This window comes from Rhyacophila brunnea, unplaced genomic scaffold (assembly GCF_057557595.1).
Source record: "Rhyacophila brunnea isolate RB1 unplaced genomic scaffold, BYU_Rbru_1.0 scaffold_13, whole genome shotgun sequence".
Classification (NCBI taxonomy): Eukaryota; Metazoa; Arthropoda; class Insecta; order Trichoptera; family Rhyacophilidae; genus Rhyacophila; species Rhyacophila brunnea.
Genome location: NW_028232785.1, coordinates 10052779 through 10068192, shown reverse-complemented (window position 1 = coordinate 10068192; position 15414 = coordinate 10052779). Strand labels below are relative to the sequence as shown.

General features: G+C 34.2%; 1 long non-coding RNA gene across 1 annotated transcript; it reads left to right on the top strand.

Moving 5' to 3' along the window:
- The first annotated feature begins 5918 nt into the window (after nucleotides 1–5918).
- On the top strand, nucleotides 5919–14504 carry LOC147076445 (uncharacterized). Its single transcript, XR_015069629.1, has 3 exons — nucleotides 5919–6131; nucleotides 8661–8801; nucleotides 12960–14504. It is a non-coding gene; the product is annotated as an uncharacterized LOC147076445 (long non-coding RNA).
- Nucleotides 14505–15414: the final 910 nt, after the last annotated feature.

Below are 15414 nucleotides of genomic sequence, written 5' to 3'. Positions count from 1 at the left end.
TTGTGATTTCTGTTGCATACAATCTGGGGTAATGAAAAAACATAAATTGACTCATTCTGGTGAAAAGCTATTTTAATGTGTCCGTTGTTATTACTCAAGTATTCGATCTAATGACATGGCACTACACAAAGTGACTCATTCTGGTGAACAGCTTTTTAAATGTGATTGTTGTGATTACCCGTGTATAGCATATCTCAGCATGAAAGTACACAAGTTAACTCATTCTAGTGAAAAGCCATTTAATTGTGACCAATGTATTGACTCTTGTATATCATCCAATAAGATGAAATTACCAAAATAACTAATTTACTTGTAAACATCTTAAACGCCCAAAGCTTCCAATTTTAGTTTGTTCTACATCTATCTATATATATATATTTATTATAGCTTTCGAAACTATAATTGTGTCGCCGAGTTTCAAAATCCGCTATAACACGTTTGAAATAATTAAGATATATATATCGTTGGATTCGTTATTAAAATCTCTACATTAAAATTTTATCGCCTCTTTCAAAAGCCGCTACGATTAACTGTCATTTATGAAACAAAATCAATGTGTCTATCAAACCCCGCTATAACACTACTAAAACATTCAAAAACCTTTTTAGTTCAAAAAGTTTTTGTAGATTTTCTCAACATAATGAAAAAGTGTTATAGCGGGTTTTGAAACTCAGTGACACAATTGATATCATTTTAGTATGCCTTCGGCCGTTCCTGTCCATATTTTTTCATATCATTCTACATTTTTTGACTTCTCTGTCAACCTAATCTAAAAAAAGTTTGATTATCTCTATGTGATCTATAGTATAATACAAATTATGCTTGTTTGTTGGTTATGAGTTAGCAATCGATGTGAATCTTGATTATTTTTATACATTTTTTCCTTAAAATATATGGCTGGGCGATGCAATTTGATGTGATATTATTATTGAGAAATTAAAATATAATTCATGTATAGAATGAAGTATGTTTCCTGGTGAAAGGTTGCATGTTATTTGGCTACCAGAAAATTTCTAATATTCGATATACAGGTAAATTGTGTAACTATGTCGAAATTACAATTAATGTGTACCTACTTAATTTTTTTAGAAGTGAAAGACATAATAATATTATATTATTGTCGTTAATTCGATTTTCTTGTGTCATTATTTTTTATATGTATAAAATATCTGTTTTCGAAATACATAAATACTTACATATTTGAATTATAAAAAAATAGGTTTTTATTGTTCTCGCATGATATAATTACAAGCGATATCAGTCGATCGCCATAAATAATTTTATCAACGAGTCGATCCTAGAATATAAAAGTGTGGCCACCCCTGGTATAAAATCATATACAGTCTCAAACAATGCTATGAAATTATTCAAATTTATACCAGTTTATGGCAAAATTGTGTTCAGTTTGTAGGCTCTGTTATTTCTTAACAGGTTTGTCAATAAACAAAATTGCGCACATGGAGTGAGACCAATCCAAAACAGCCCCTTCAGACTAAAGACTCACAAAAATACACCGTTTGGCGTGGTCTACACGCTGGTGGCATCGTCGAAACAATGAGACCGGATCTCGTTACGGTCAAAAAAGACTGTTTTCGGACCTTGATCAATGATTTTTTTCAAAATATAAATGGCATTGTGCCGGACGTACTTCGGTTTTAACAAGATGGCATATGGCGACTTATTGATCAAAAATTGGCAATAAGTGTATTACGAACAATGAACCTGTCAATAAAATAATTGTCCTCCAAGGTCGTATGAAATAACACCTCTGGTTATTTCCTGTTGGGCTACGTGAAGTCACTAATTTATCCAGATAAATCAGCACACAATTAATTGACGACGTGTTACCCTTGGTAGCCTAAATTAGATCATTGTCGGAGTAAATTAATGCAATGCTAAATGTAGTCCTCCTACTGATTCCACTATTCTCATCATCAGGGGCGCTACAACCCGATGTGGGTTTTGGCCTCTTCCAACAGCTTCCTCCACCTGTCCCTATCCAGTGTGGCCGCTTTCCAATTCGGTACCCTCAGAATACGGCAGTCACTGGCAGCTCCATCCAACCAGCGAATCTTTGGCCTGCCTCTACTTCTATGCCCTATTGGATTGCTGGACATTACTCTCTTTACCGGTTCATTGTCATTCATACGTGCACATGACCTAATCATCGCAGTCTCCCAATCTTAATCCATTGAACTGCGCTGCAATCTTCGTACAGCTCGTAGAGCTCAGCATTATATCTTCTCCTCCAATTGGTGCCGTCCCTGATCGGTCCATATATACGGCGGAGAATTTTTCTTTCAAATATGTTCAGGGCTCGTTTATTTCGCAGAGTTAATGTCCAGGTTTTCGATGCGTAGGTGAGCACTGGCTTTACAAATGTCTTGTAAAGAGTGCTTTTAGTTCGGCGAGATAGTATGCGGGACTTAAAATGTCTTGACAGGCCAAAGTAGCATTTATTCGCAGACATGATTCTCTTGTTGATTTCTTCTGTAATATCATTATGTCGAGTTACAAGAGAACCAAGGTGTATGAAACTGTCGACCGTATTAAACTTCTATGCACCAATATCTAACTTTGGTGCGCCTTTTCGTGGTGTGACATAGACAGGCATGTATTTAGTTTTTGCTTCCACTATTCTCAGTCCTCATATTAATTTAAAGTTAAATCTTACAATTATTAATGATCATCAGCTGGGGGCTGCTGAATGAAAGCATACCCAACCAGATTCTACCCTGCCGAGTTGCAAAATTGATGGTATAATATCCAGACTACTTATATCATCAGTCTGAAACAATCCATTTCTAGGCGGATGCTTCTCTATGCGTATTCATTCCTCCCAGGCTTACGAATTGCCACGTTCATCAAAATATATAAGATAATATAGACACTGTTACACCCCTGTTGTTGGTGGACTTCTTCCACGTTAAATAATCAACTTGTACTAATAAGCCGAAATGTTACCCTGATCTCTAAATACGGCTTAATAAAAACACCTAATCGAGCTCCTTGCGCAGCTGTTCAATGTTGTATTTTCTTTGTAAAGGCCTCCGTCCGGTATGTAAACATGCTGGGCGGAGAAGAACAACATAAATGGTAGTTAAAGAATGAATGATTAATGCTATTAATTGCCTTGCTTACGCTTAATTTCAAAACTCACTAAAACAGTTTTCGTGTGAATTTCAAATCCCCCTAAAATGAATAAGCCAATCAGCGGCTGCTCTGATGGTCATGTGATACGGATTTCAATATGTCTGCCTGAACAAAATTAAAGTGACTTCCTGTTGATCGCTCTGTAGGTTAATAGTATTTTTCGATATTTATAATGAATGTTGAACTGATTAATGTGTTGAAACGTAAGCCCAATGAGTCAAGGAAGCGTTTAGAAAGAAAATAAATATGGGAAGTCAATATCGAACGCCAAAAACGGCAAGTGAATATTGACAATTTCTGCGTGTTATTTGTCCAATAATACAGTGGTGTCTAATCATACTGTCCCTATTGTTGATTGTAAAATGACTTGATTTAAAATAATTACAGTTTACCATTGAAAACGTTAAATATTGTACCTATTGACTAAAATTTAGTTTTTCACATATTTTATTAATTATCAGGACCGATTTTACCAATTTATTATTTTCTATACAAATATTTAAAAATGCAAAATAACAATATATAAAGTGGGGACAGCCACTAACTTAAATATAAATAATTATATGTACACTATACCTATACCATTCGTCTGATTACGATAAAACTTTGGTGAGTTATTGTGGCAGATGTCAAGGTTTCTGAATTAGAAAAATCATCTTCTTCTTCTTTTTTATTCTATTTTCTTTTATTCGTATGGTTTTTATACCATTCATCCGATTGCAATGAAACTTTCGTCAGTTGTTGTGCGCACACCCGCAAAGATTTTTGAATCAGTACAACCATCTTCTCCTTCTTCTTTTATTCTATCTTGTTCTACGCGTATGCATTGCTATACCATTCATCCGATTGCGATGAAGAAACTTTTGTCAGTTGCTGTGCTCACACCCGCGAAGGTTTATGAATTAGTACAACTATCTTCTTCTTCTCCTTCTATTCGTATGCACTGCTATACCATTCATCCGATTGCGATGAAACTTTCGTCAGTTACTATGCTCACACCCGCGAAGGTTTCTGAATGATGATTGTACTAATTCAGAAACCTCTGCGGGCGTCCGCACAACAAGTCACCAAAGTTTCAATGAAATCGGATGAATGGTATAGAAACGCATACAAATAGAAAAAGATAGAATAAAAGAAGAAGACAATTGTACACATTCAGAAACCTTCGCGGGTGTGCGCAAAGCAGCTGACGAAAGTTTCATCGCAATCGGATGAATGGTATAGGAACGCATACGCATACAAGAAGATAGAATAGAAGAAGAAGATGTTTGTTTTAATTCAGAAACCTTCGCGGGTGTGCGCACACCAACTGACGAAAGTTTCATCGCAATCGGATGAACGGTATAAGAACGCATACGAATAGAAGAAGATAGAATAGAAGAAGAAGATGTTTTATCAGATTGAAACACCTTCGTGAGTGTGCGCACAATAACCGACGAAAGTTTCATCACAATCGGATGAATGGTATAGGAACCATACGAATAAAAGAAGATAGAATGATGATGATGAAGAAGAAGAAAATAATGATGATTTTTCTAATTTAGAAACTAGAAATTAAAAAAATAGAAGAAGATAGAATAGAAGAAGAAGAAGATGGTTTTTCTAATTGAAACACACGCGGGTGTGGCATAGCAACTGACGAAAGTTTCATCGCAATCGGATGAATGGTATACAGTTGTAATATTTTTAATTATAAATATGTATGTATAAGTACAATAGTAAATTCTATACCGTTAACATAGTTTATATTGTTAATTTTAGTTACCTACCTACTTCGAATAAATATTTTTTTAATTTGTACAAAACATATCTATTTTTTCTCCAAGAAATATGACCACATGACGCCTTTTGCAATTTCCTCATGCGCCCCTCCATGCATTACCCCCTAAAATCATACATGTTAATTTCAAAAGCCCCTTAAAATGAAAATCATTTGATTTTTAATATATTCTCTCAGTAAAATATGCAAAAAGTGAGTAAAGGATACTAAATATTATACTCTTTATAGTGTATAAATCAAATAATAAATACATAAAGTTCACGCTATCAATAGATATGACTTTTTCTCATTTTTTTCAGAACTGTCAAAAGTCGTTTTAAGGGTTTTTGAAACTAGGCGCTTCATATGCTGAAACCGCCTCCCTTTCCCACACCTGGGTATCGAAAATGACGGTACGGTAGTAATCGTAATTTTGACAGAACTATACATTAAATCGATTCGTTAAATATGTGGCCATTTAAGCCAGTGCTCCATTGGTAAAGAGCATAGATAAATCGGACGATTAAATGTCCTCGGACTTTTGGTACGCCAATGGAACGCCTGCAAAGGTGTCAAATGAATCGATACCGACAAAAATATCAACACCGGCGTCGTATCGGTAGAAAAGAATCGATCCCAAAGTATCGATGAACCGGACAAAAAGTAACTATCATTTATGGACATCCCTGTTTATTTTATTAGTTCATTGCAGTGTTGCCAACCGTACTATAATTATAGTATTTATACTATAAATTTGGTCCGCGTACTATGTACGATATAAAATAGGCATTTATCCTAAAAAAAACGAGTCGACCATGAAAAATTGGGAACCTGTGGCCCGCGGCGCTACACATTCTACTAAATTGTCCGTTATTTGTTTTCTGAGAAACAGATGACAACGCGTACTATATGTTATCCCCAAATACTATAATTTTGGAGGCTCTGTACTAATTCCACTTTCAAAATATGGCAGCACTGGTTCATTGTCTATTGTCACGGCGGCCAAGAACTTGTTTGACAGAATTGCTTAGGTGTGACACGATCTCTTTGAGAACGGACGCTTTCAACGCGTAAAATGGACATAAAACTCGAAGCAGTTGACTTCGATCATGATGCGAACGAGCAACATTCGTTCGATATGTCTTTACATGGAAATAACCCACAGTCAAATACTTGTATCAAACAAGAGTATGCTGGTGAGCCCGGCCACGTTGATGAGGTTAGTTTTCAAATGTTATTTATTATAAAAACACATTACTTGACAAATTAGAGTATATTTTTTGGTCGATAATATTTGTGCAATAATTTAGTTAATTTGAGTTTCAACGATAAGTAAACAGGAAGAAAGGGTGTTTCCGAAAGAAATATGAGGTCATTTTTTCGGAAATCGAATCAGGAATTTTTCAACAGCCATGAAATAAAACTTATTTACTCTAAATGAGTCGCCAGCTATGGTACGTCCCATTGATTTAGATAAGATAAGTTTTTTCGTTCGTTTCGAATTAAAACTATCAAAATGTCCTTGTGGTTAGAGCTGAAACAATGTTGTAATCTTAGATTATAGAATATAGATATCCCTCAAAACATGACGAACTTTTTCACGCACTTGCCTCGCCCCCTTCACGCTTCCTCCGCGACCCTTTCCGGGGTTATTCGAAAATATGTGTGACTGCGTGCGTGTCGTAGTGTTGCCAGATATTGAATATTTATTCCAATGTTATAATTTTACAAGCGATGTTTTTATAAATTTTATTATGGCAACACTGGCGTGTTGGCTATGCACTAGGTATAATATTACTCACTAAAATCGGCTCATGCGGAGGGCTTGGTTGTAATTTAGGTACTTGGTTCACATATTGTTTAACGACTGGTTTCGTTCGCTTTGAGAACATTATAACCTAATATACATAATGTACTTACTGTTATTCCTCGTCAGGGCTCGCATAGCATATTTAAACCATACCTACTTATGCAATTTTGACAGCGTTAAAAAAAATTCACCATAATGTGTCAATGACATTGAGCTACTTTACGATCTGCTTGTTGGTGAATTTACAATCTGCCTGTAAAACCGCCCAGTGTCATCATCGAACAAACAAACAAGCAGATTGTAAACAATCTATCGAGAAAAGTTGAAAGCCGGTCAACTTTACACGCTACATGCCGGCGTGTGGGTCTACTGCGTCTGCGCAGTAGAGCGTAGTAGCGACCTCCCGGTAAAAGACGAACTACGTTCTGTCAAAATAGTCGTTAGCTTGTTGGCGTCTTAGCGAATGGAAAGTTTTGTGTCATCATCACAATCGCAGTAGCTGAATCGCCCGTTTTTAAATTCGCCAACAAACAGCTCATAAAGTAGCTCAATGTAATTGACGCATAATTACAGTGCCAATAAAAGTCACATTGATCTGTAGTACTGGCAATTATGAGATAATAGCAGACAAGTAATATCGAATATGATGTCACTTTATTATTCGCATAGGTACATATTAGCTTCCCAGGCAATTTCCTCTTTGGAGGTTATCTGAGTTCGTGTTCGAAGAATGGTAGTATGTACGTAGCGACTGTTTGTAGTAAATATCGAACTATTGTTCGTCAAACGGTCGGAAATCAATTATTCATAGTTGTGATGCTGTTACTTCGTGTCCTCGCGGCTGCAGGCAGGGTTTGTTATTAATAAATTATTATGCCCATACAAAAATTAATTAGGTCACCTCGCTTACCGATGCGAAAATGCATAGTACACCCGATCCTCTTTTTGCACGGGGGATACGTTCCAAAGACTACCGTGCAAAACAAAACCGTGTAAAAATACAAAAATGCGCCCATACAAAATTAGTAGATAGGTTCCATTACTTAAAATCAACTCAAATTCAAAATTCTTGGACTCAAAAATAAATCGAATTCATTTATTCTTTATACATAAAAAGATGTACCTATAGGTACAAATATACATAGTTTTCGATTTCAATTAAATTTTGCATAGAGAAATATATTCATTCAGTGTCACTACTTGACAATATATGTGCCCGCTTACTGCTGTTTTTCGCTGGCGAAAAATAACTCATCGCTGGAAATATTTAATGAACGCCGAAGCACGCGACGCGTCTCGTATCGAATCCGAAGTGACTGACTAGTGGCGCCATGTATTTACGTATGTATGTCTGGGCGACAACCGGTGACAACATATTATTTATGCACCGTGTTATTTCGAAACCGTGCAAAAAAAAGGATCGGGTGTATAACGAATATATTACCTATCTTGCCAGTCTATTGCTACCTACCAATTTAATCTCATGAAGCCGCATTTCAAGTCATGGTTGTCGATCTTTAGTGCAAATTTAGACTACAGCACCATTGTGGTGATAGGTACTATTTCCTTAAAATAGGTAAAAGGATTAATTTTAAAATGGTTTATGAAAAAATTACATTAAAACGGTGCTGTAATGCAATGTTATATGCTTATGCTTATAACGCATAACGTTAGAACATACGTAAAAAAATATCCCCATTGATTAACCTCCTGTCCCGATTATATAACGTGAATAAATGAAAGCTGATTTTTTATCAATAAAAACAAAAAGAACTGCTTGACTTTCATCGAATGTCCACAGTGCGAACACAATTATTTGTTTGCTGGGGTTATTATTTACCATTGATCTTAGCATTAGGTACCGATAATATGGTTCACACTGATTAGACATTCGCTTTATTTTATTATAAAGTATAGTTCAAAATTAATGTTTTTCAGAACTCTACAAGAGAATTGTCGACTACCAAGTCAAAAACTTATTTTCAGGGAGCAGATTTAAACACAGATACAGACACAGAAACTGTTCACGAGGATCCTCAGACAAATTCCTGGTATGCAAAATTCAAACCAGTAAATCAGGTATGTCCAACACAATACTCTATAGTATGAAACTTCAACAATACATGTATATACTGTCATAGTCTATGGTTTTTAAAATACGCAGCGTTTACTGTAAAGATAATAATTAGTGAATTTTTTTAAAATTAATCAAGGAACCGTTAGTCTATATTATAGATTATATCTATATTATATATTATATATTATAGGGGTAGTCAACCTGGTGCCTACCGCCCACTAGTGGGCGTTCCAGCTTTCATGGTGGATGGTAGGGATTTTAAAAACATTTGAAGGTGTATGACTGGATGAAAAATCGTTTTACCCCAAATATTGAAGAGGCTGATATAACTTGCCAAGAAATTGCTAGAAATTAGATATGATGAAGAAAGTAAACATAAATTCGATAGTGTTGGATATGAAAACCTATGGCAAAATAATAAAAAAATGCCTATTTTTATTATTATTGCTAAGTAATTATTAATATATGCTTTAATTTGCCGTAACTCTGCTTTATAAAGTAAGGTTACTTCCCTACTTTATAAATCACCATTACTGTGGAACCGGCGGGCGGTTAGAAAATTTTACTACTATCAGAGATACAAAAGTGGGCGTCAGGTATAAAAAGGTTGAGTACCCCTGGATAAGGTTTATATTAAAATGAGTGAGATAAATGCTTTATATAAATAGTTTAATACTAGGTACCTATCTATTTAAATAAAATATTTTATGAAGTGATACGTTATCATATGAAAGGTGGTCACTTTATCATATTTATCTAAATGTTAAAATATTAACACTATCGACAACAGGGTACTTTTAATATTTAAATTTCAATAGATTTAAGTTTTGTACTATTTCATTTGAGTCATTTTTTGCGACGCGGGTTTTGCCTCAAGAGCATACTTCAGTGAAACGGCAAATAATTTTCAACTATAGGTGCGACGAAATTTTGCCGGCAATCGGAGAGCGAAAGTCGAGCTGTGAACACGTCAATTTGTTTCGTGAAGGCGACGGGGGTATTAATTCTTAAATCGTGTGAAGATGACTGAAAAATGTTCCCATTTACTTGAAAAAGAAAACATGTCAATGAATATATTATTATTGTTACTAATAGAACAATAAACAGAACATTTAATGGACGCATGTTGAATTTTTATGACAAATTATGTTTCGTTCGGCACGCGTCATTTACAAAATCCGCGCATCGCCTACTCACGATCTTTTTAGACCGTGCCCCAGCTTGAACCCTGCCTATTACGTTCCGAATACGTTGTCATTGTATTTGCCAGTATTGTCAATTTTACACCTCTTAAATGTAGTGTTATGTTGATTATTATATTCTAATAATCTATTTATCAAAACCTTTTTGTTTGTTTACCGCTGTAGTTCGATTATAAGCTTCATCAAAAGAATTGTATGTTTTCTTACTGTTGTTTACCTCTAATAGTTATGGAGTTACAATGACATTTTAAATTTTTAACTTTTATAATAAGAGTAATGAGTTACAGCTGTTTACCACGTATGCAGGATAAGTAATAAAGTAACAATATAACAATAACACCATTTCACGATTTTTGGAGTTACAATAGTTTACCTTTGGTATACAGTTTTGATGATCGTGGTTTTGTACGTACTGTATTGTGATCCTTGACTTAATAGGTAGGTGATAATGTTTTTACCCACTTTATTGTATTAATTTATTACATAGAATAAACCGTATACTTTGCCAGTGTGTATTTACCTTTTGGTGAGTGCACATAGTCCCTGAAGATGCAGAAAGGCGAAATCCGAGTCGCAAAAACGATTTTAAATGCAATAGCACAAAACTTAAATCTATTAGAATTTAAATATTAAAGAGTAAACCTCGCTTGATAAAGGCTACATTCTTATCAGAAAATTTCATATATGTATGGTATCTCTCAAGGCCATATTCCATTGGCAGACGCGCAGACCCAACCCGATCCAACGATCGACGCCAACCGTCGTCGCTAGCTATTTGCAATTACACGCAACGATTCAATCTCGTTGGTCCTTGATTTGATTGGTTAAAATAATACTAGTGTTGCTATTATTAAAAATATAGGTTGAGTGAAAACTAGATATTTCTTAGATTGGTGGCTACACTGAACGCATTCCCGCGCAATTTTACGTCAACAAAACTGAGCTGTCAGCTGTCAAACCTAGCGAGCATCAGATCCGTTAAAATTTATGCGGCCGTTTGACATTTATAGAAAGTTTGTATACTTATTGTTAATTTACATCATGAATAACTGGGCGAGCTTGAATCTCCAAACCAATTGAGTAATTCGAATATCGAAATCGAATAATCCAAAGACTAATTTATTGTAGCGAGTATGGCTATATTTCAACTGGCTCAGGCGGTCAGGACTCGCCGTAAACGAAAACACTGGGTCAAAAGTTGGCTAACTGAAGAACAGCGTGATCGCCATTGAATATGGCGGGTTTTTTACATTCCACACTATATCTTTGGCGTGTATTTATTCGACGAGGACTGTGTCCTCGGTGATACTCCATATATATTTTTTAAGTTTTCGCCATCTTGTAGTTGTACAGTTGAAAACGACCAGTAGAATGAAATGAACGACCGTTTGCATGACTCAGGCGCATATTCGGCTATTTTCGTACGCTTTCGGCAATCTTCGCTTGATAATGAAAGGATCGCACGACGGATAATAGAAAATTTTCCACTTTCGACCCGATCGCTCACGATCCTTGAAAACCATAGAGAATAGAGTTTGACAGTCGTGGTAGACGATCGGGCTAGACGCAATCTGCCAATGGAATATGGGCTTCAGGGAGGGTCACCTACCAATCTGCTGCTCAAAGATATAGAGATCTTCAACAAATATGTTTAACACGGATTAAGCAATTCTGATAAAGATGAATTCTAGACTAAAGCTTATTAGGAATCCTCAAGGTGTAATTGTTTTATCTGTAGTCGAGTTTCGCATTCCTGCCTAGGCGCCGTGCGTACGTTGTACATCATATTTTTAAACAAATCCTTTGGTGACTATATGCAATCGTCTGAAATAATATATTTAAGTACCATGTCATTTGTTATTTTGTTTATTTATTTATTTAAGAAGACATAACATTTTGAACATAACAAATCTAAATTCAAGACGTACACAACATGACATTTACATTATTACAAATATTACCTTCACAAGAGAGAAGAAGATAATATAGTAAATAATAATAATAATAACAAAAAAAATCAAAATATATAACAACATATAATACAATTTAAAACAGAAATAATTACAAGATAAAAGAACTTTTTATATACAACGTTTTTTAAATTTATGTTGAATTATTATGGTCAAACTTGTCCTTGATAATATGAAGTAAATAAAAAACAAACAAACAAACAAATATAGAATACTGAAATGTCATTTTGACATTTCATTTTGATTTCCATAGTAACGCACGTATATATTAATAATTTCGTTGCTAGGATCACTCCTTAGAAACAATAATAGTCTTTTACTTTTTATGGATTTTTTTTAAATAACTTTCCATATAAAACAGAATTAACTGAAAATGAATTAAATTCTGCTTAAAGATGGCTAAAAGTATTAAAAGAATACATTGGCATCGTGTTCTGATATATTCTAAAAGTTTTAAATGTCTAGCTAGTCGGGAAGTTAGTTAAAATCGATTGCAAGATTTATACTGGACAAACAACCACCGGACAAACAAGAATACGAGCTAATAATAACGTAAAATAAAGTTTCAAAAACAAAATGCAAAGCACATCATTGAAAATGTCTATGTCTTTAAAGAGCGCATTACTAATCTTGCACCCCTCGCTAATGGTGCTTGATAGGCTTGACACGAGGAAACGGTTCCGATCCAGAATAAATAATGGCTGCGACCACGTACGTAATTGACAGGCGCATGCAAATTCAAATTCTTTAGGACACCAGGATTGGAAACCATACCTCGCGATAACAGGCAAACGTGTTACAAGAGCAGAAGAGACCGACTAGATTCAAGAGATGAAAAGTAAGCCTACCCTTGTAGAAAGGCGGTCGGAAAATAATCATTTGACGACTTATCGAAATATAACATCAACACATTCGTTTTTTTTGTTTTTTTTTGTTAATACATGTACTTAATGTAATACTAATGATGTAATGTTTCATGTTCTTTTAGTTGATTCCTGCAACTTCTACATTGACCGACACCGCTAGTCTCGGATTGTCAAAGGAAATCTCAGAATTACAAGAGCCATACGATGAAATACAGATTGACGAACAAGACATCACGAAAGAACTCGTCACATATTATGAAACAATTACCAATACAGATGCCGTCAGTCACACTGCTAAATGTAATCAAATACGATCTACTATCACTGATCCAAAATTGTTAGTAGCTGTTATAAAGATAGAGAAGAAATCGTTTCATGACAAAAATTTTGTATGCAGTATTTGTTTTGATTTTTTTGCATCTTTATATTTATTAAAACTTCACAAAGACATTCACAAAATTGCAATTATGAATAAAAAGGATAAAAGTGTTCGACTATTGAAATCTACCAGTAACTTCAACGTTAGATCTAATTCCAATAAAATACACAAAACGATGCATTCCAGTGAAAAACCGTTTAAATGTGATCAGTGTGAATACTCGTGTAAACAACATAGTCACCTAAAAATACACAAAATGATTCATTCTGGGGAAAAGCCATATAAATGTGATATTTGTGAATACTCTTGTAGACATTTCAGTTATTTGAAATCACACAAAATGACTCATTCTGATGAAAAGCCATTTAAATGTAATCAATGTGTATACTCATGTATAAAACGAAGAGAGATGGAACAACACAAAATGATTCATTCTGGGGAAAAACCATTTAAATGTGACCAATGTAATTACGCTTGTATATCATCTGGTGCGATGAAAAAACACAAAATGGTTCATACTGGGGAAAAGCCATATAAATGTGATATTTGTGATTACTCCTGTAGACATTCTAGTTATTTAAAATCACACAAAATGACTCATTCTGGTGAAAAGCCATTCAAATGTAGCCAGTGTGATTACTCATGTAGAACATCTGATCAACTGAAAGTACACAAAATGGGTCACTCTGGTAAAAAGCCTTTTAAATGTGATCTATGTGATTTCTCGTGTATACAATCTAATCGGCTGAAAAGACACATCATGATTCATTCTGGTGAAAAGCCTTTGAAATGTAATAAATGTGATTACTCGTGTATAAGATCTGATCGGCTGAAAAGACACATAATGACTCATTCTGGTGAATAGCGTTTTAAATGTAGTCGATGTGATTACTCGTGTTTACAATGTAATCGGCTGAAAAGGATGCGTCGCATTTTGTTGAGAAATCATTTAATTGTGATGAATATTATTTCTCATGTTTGCAATTTGATAAGCTTAAATCACATAAAATTTGTATTCTGGGAAAAAAAGCCATATAAATATGACAAATGCAATTTTCCTCTTATGTAGGATAATTAACTGATCTTAATTAAGTAAAAGTATGTTGATTTGAAGCCGTTCTTACTTACTTTGTACTTAGGTCAGTAATTATTAATGATTATGTTTATTATTAGCAATGCTATCGGTCGACGATGTATTTTTCTTTCGACCATGTCCGATCCTAATAGGATCATATGGGCCTCCACAGTGTGGAGGTTTTAACTAGTTTAAGTCGTTTGGTATTTATACAAAAAAAAAACAATCTGCACACTTATATGAAATGATTTCTACAGATCATTCATAATGTGTCATTGCGGTGCCATGTACTTTATAATTTAAAAAGGAAAGTGATAGCTGCTCTTCGAACAAAGTGTATGAAGGTAGAATACTTAGTTAACTATTTCTTTTATTCAACGAATAATTCACAAGATTTAAGAATATATCATCCTGATATATGTTCAATAATCAGAATGATATATTCTTAAATCTTGTGAATTATTCGTTGAATAAAAGAAATAGTTAATTATAAATTATTAGCAAGTGCAAGTAGTTACATCTAAAAAAATACTGGAAAAATTCCAAGACGTCGGTTAGTAATCGAAGTAATAGTAAATAGTTACCTACTTTGATTTAAGAAACAAAAATCGATTGCCAAAGTAGCTTGATTTGGAAGAACGCTGGTGAGTAGGTATTAAAATTGACTAATAGTTAAAATTTGTCACAATTAGTATGTCACGCCGTAGCATATTAGTTAAATGCGACGGATGAGACGTATACTCGGGAGATACGGGGTTCGATTCCCCGTTGGGGTGACTAACTTTTTTTCAAATTTTTTTTTCTATTGGTTATAATGTACTCTCTCAGAAAGTGTTTTTCAAAATTATATAGGTATGTAGAATATTTAGGTTTATTACTTAATCAGATTAAATTAAATAAATACTACATTATATTATATTCTTGGAAAAAATAAATTGTTATTAGAATTAAAATAATAGCTTGTAATTATATCATTTTTGATTTATTTGGCCTCAACCAGATTACTTATATAAATAATCGTAAAATATTTTTTTACCAAACATTGTATTACAGAATCAGTATGAATTAATGTAGGTAAATATTTAATATAAGTGTTTATCTTATTTACGTCACGGCCTTTATG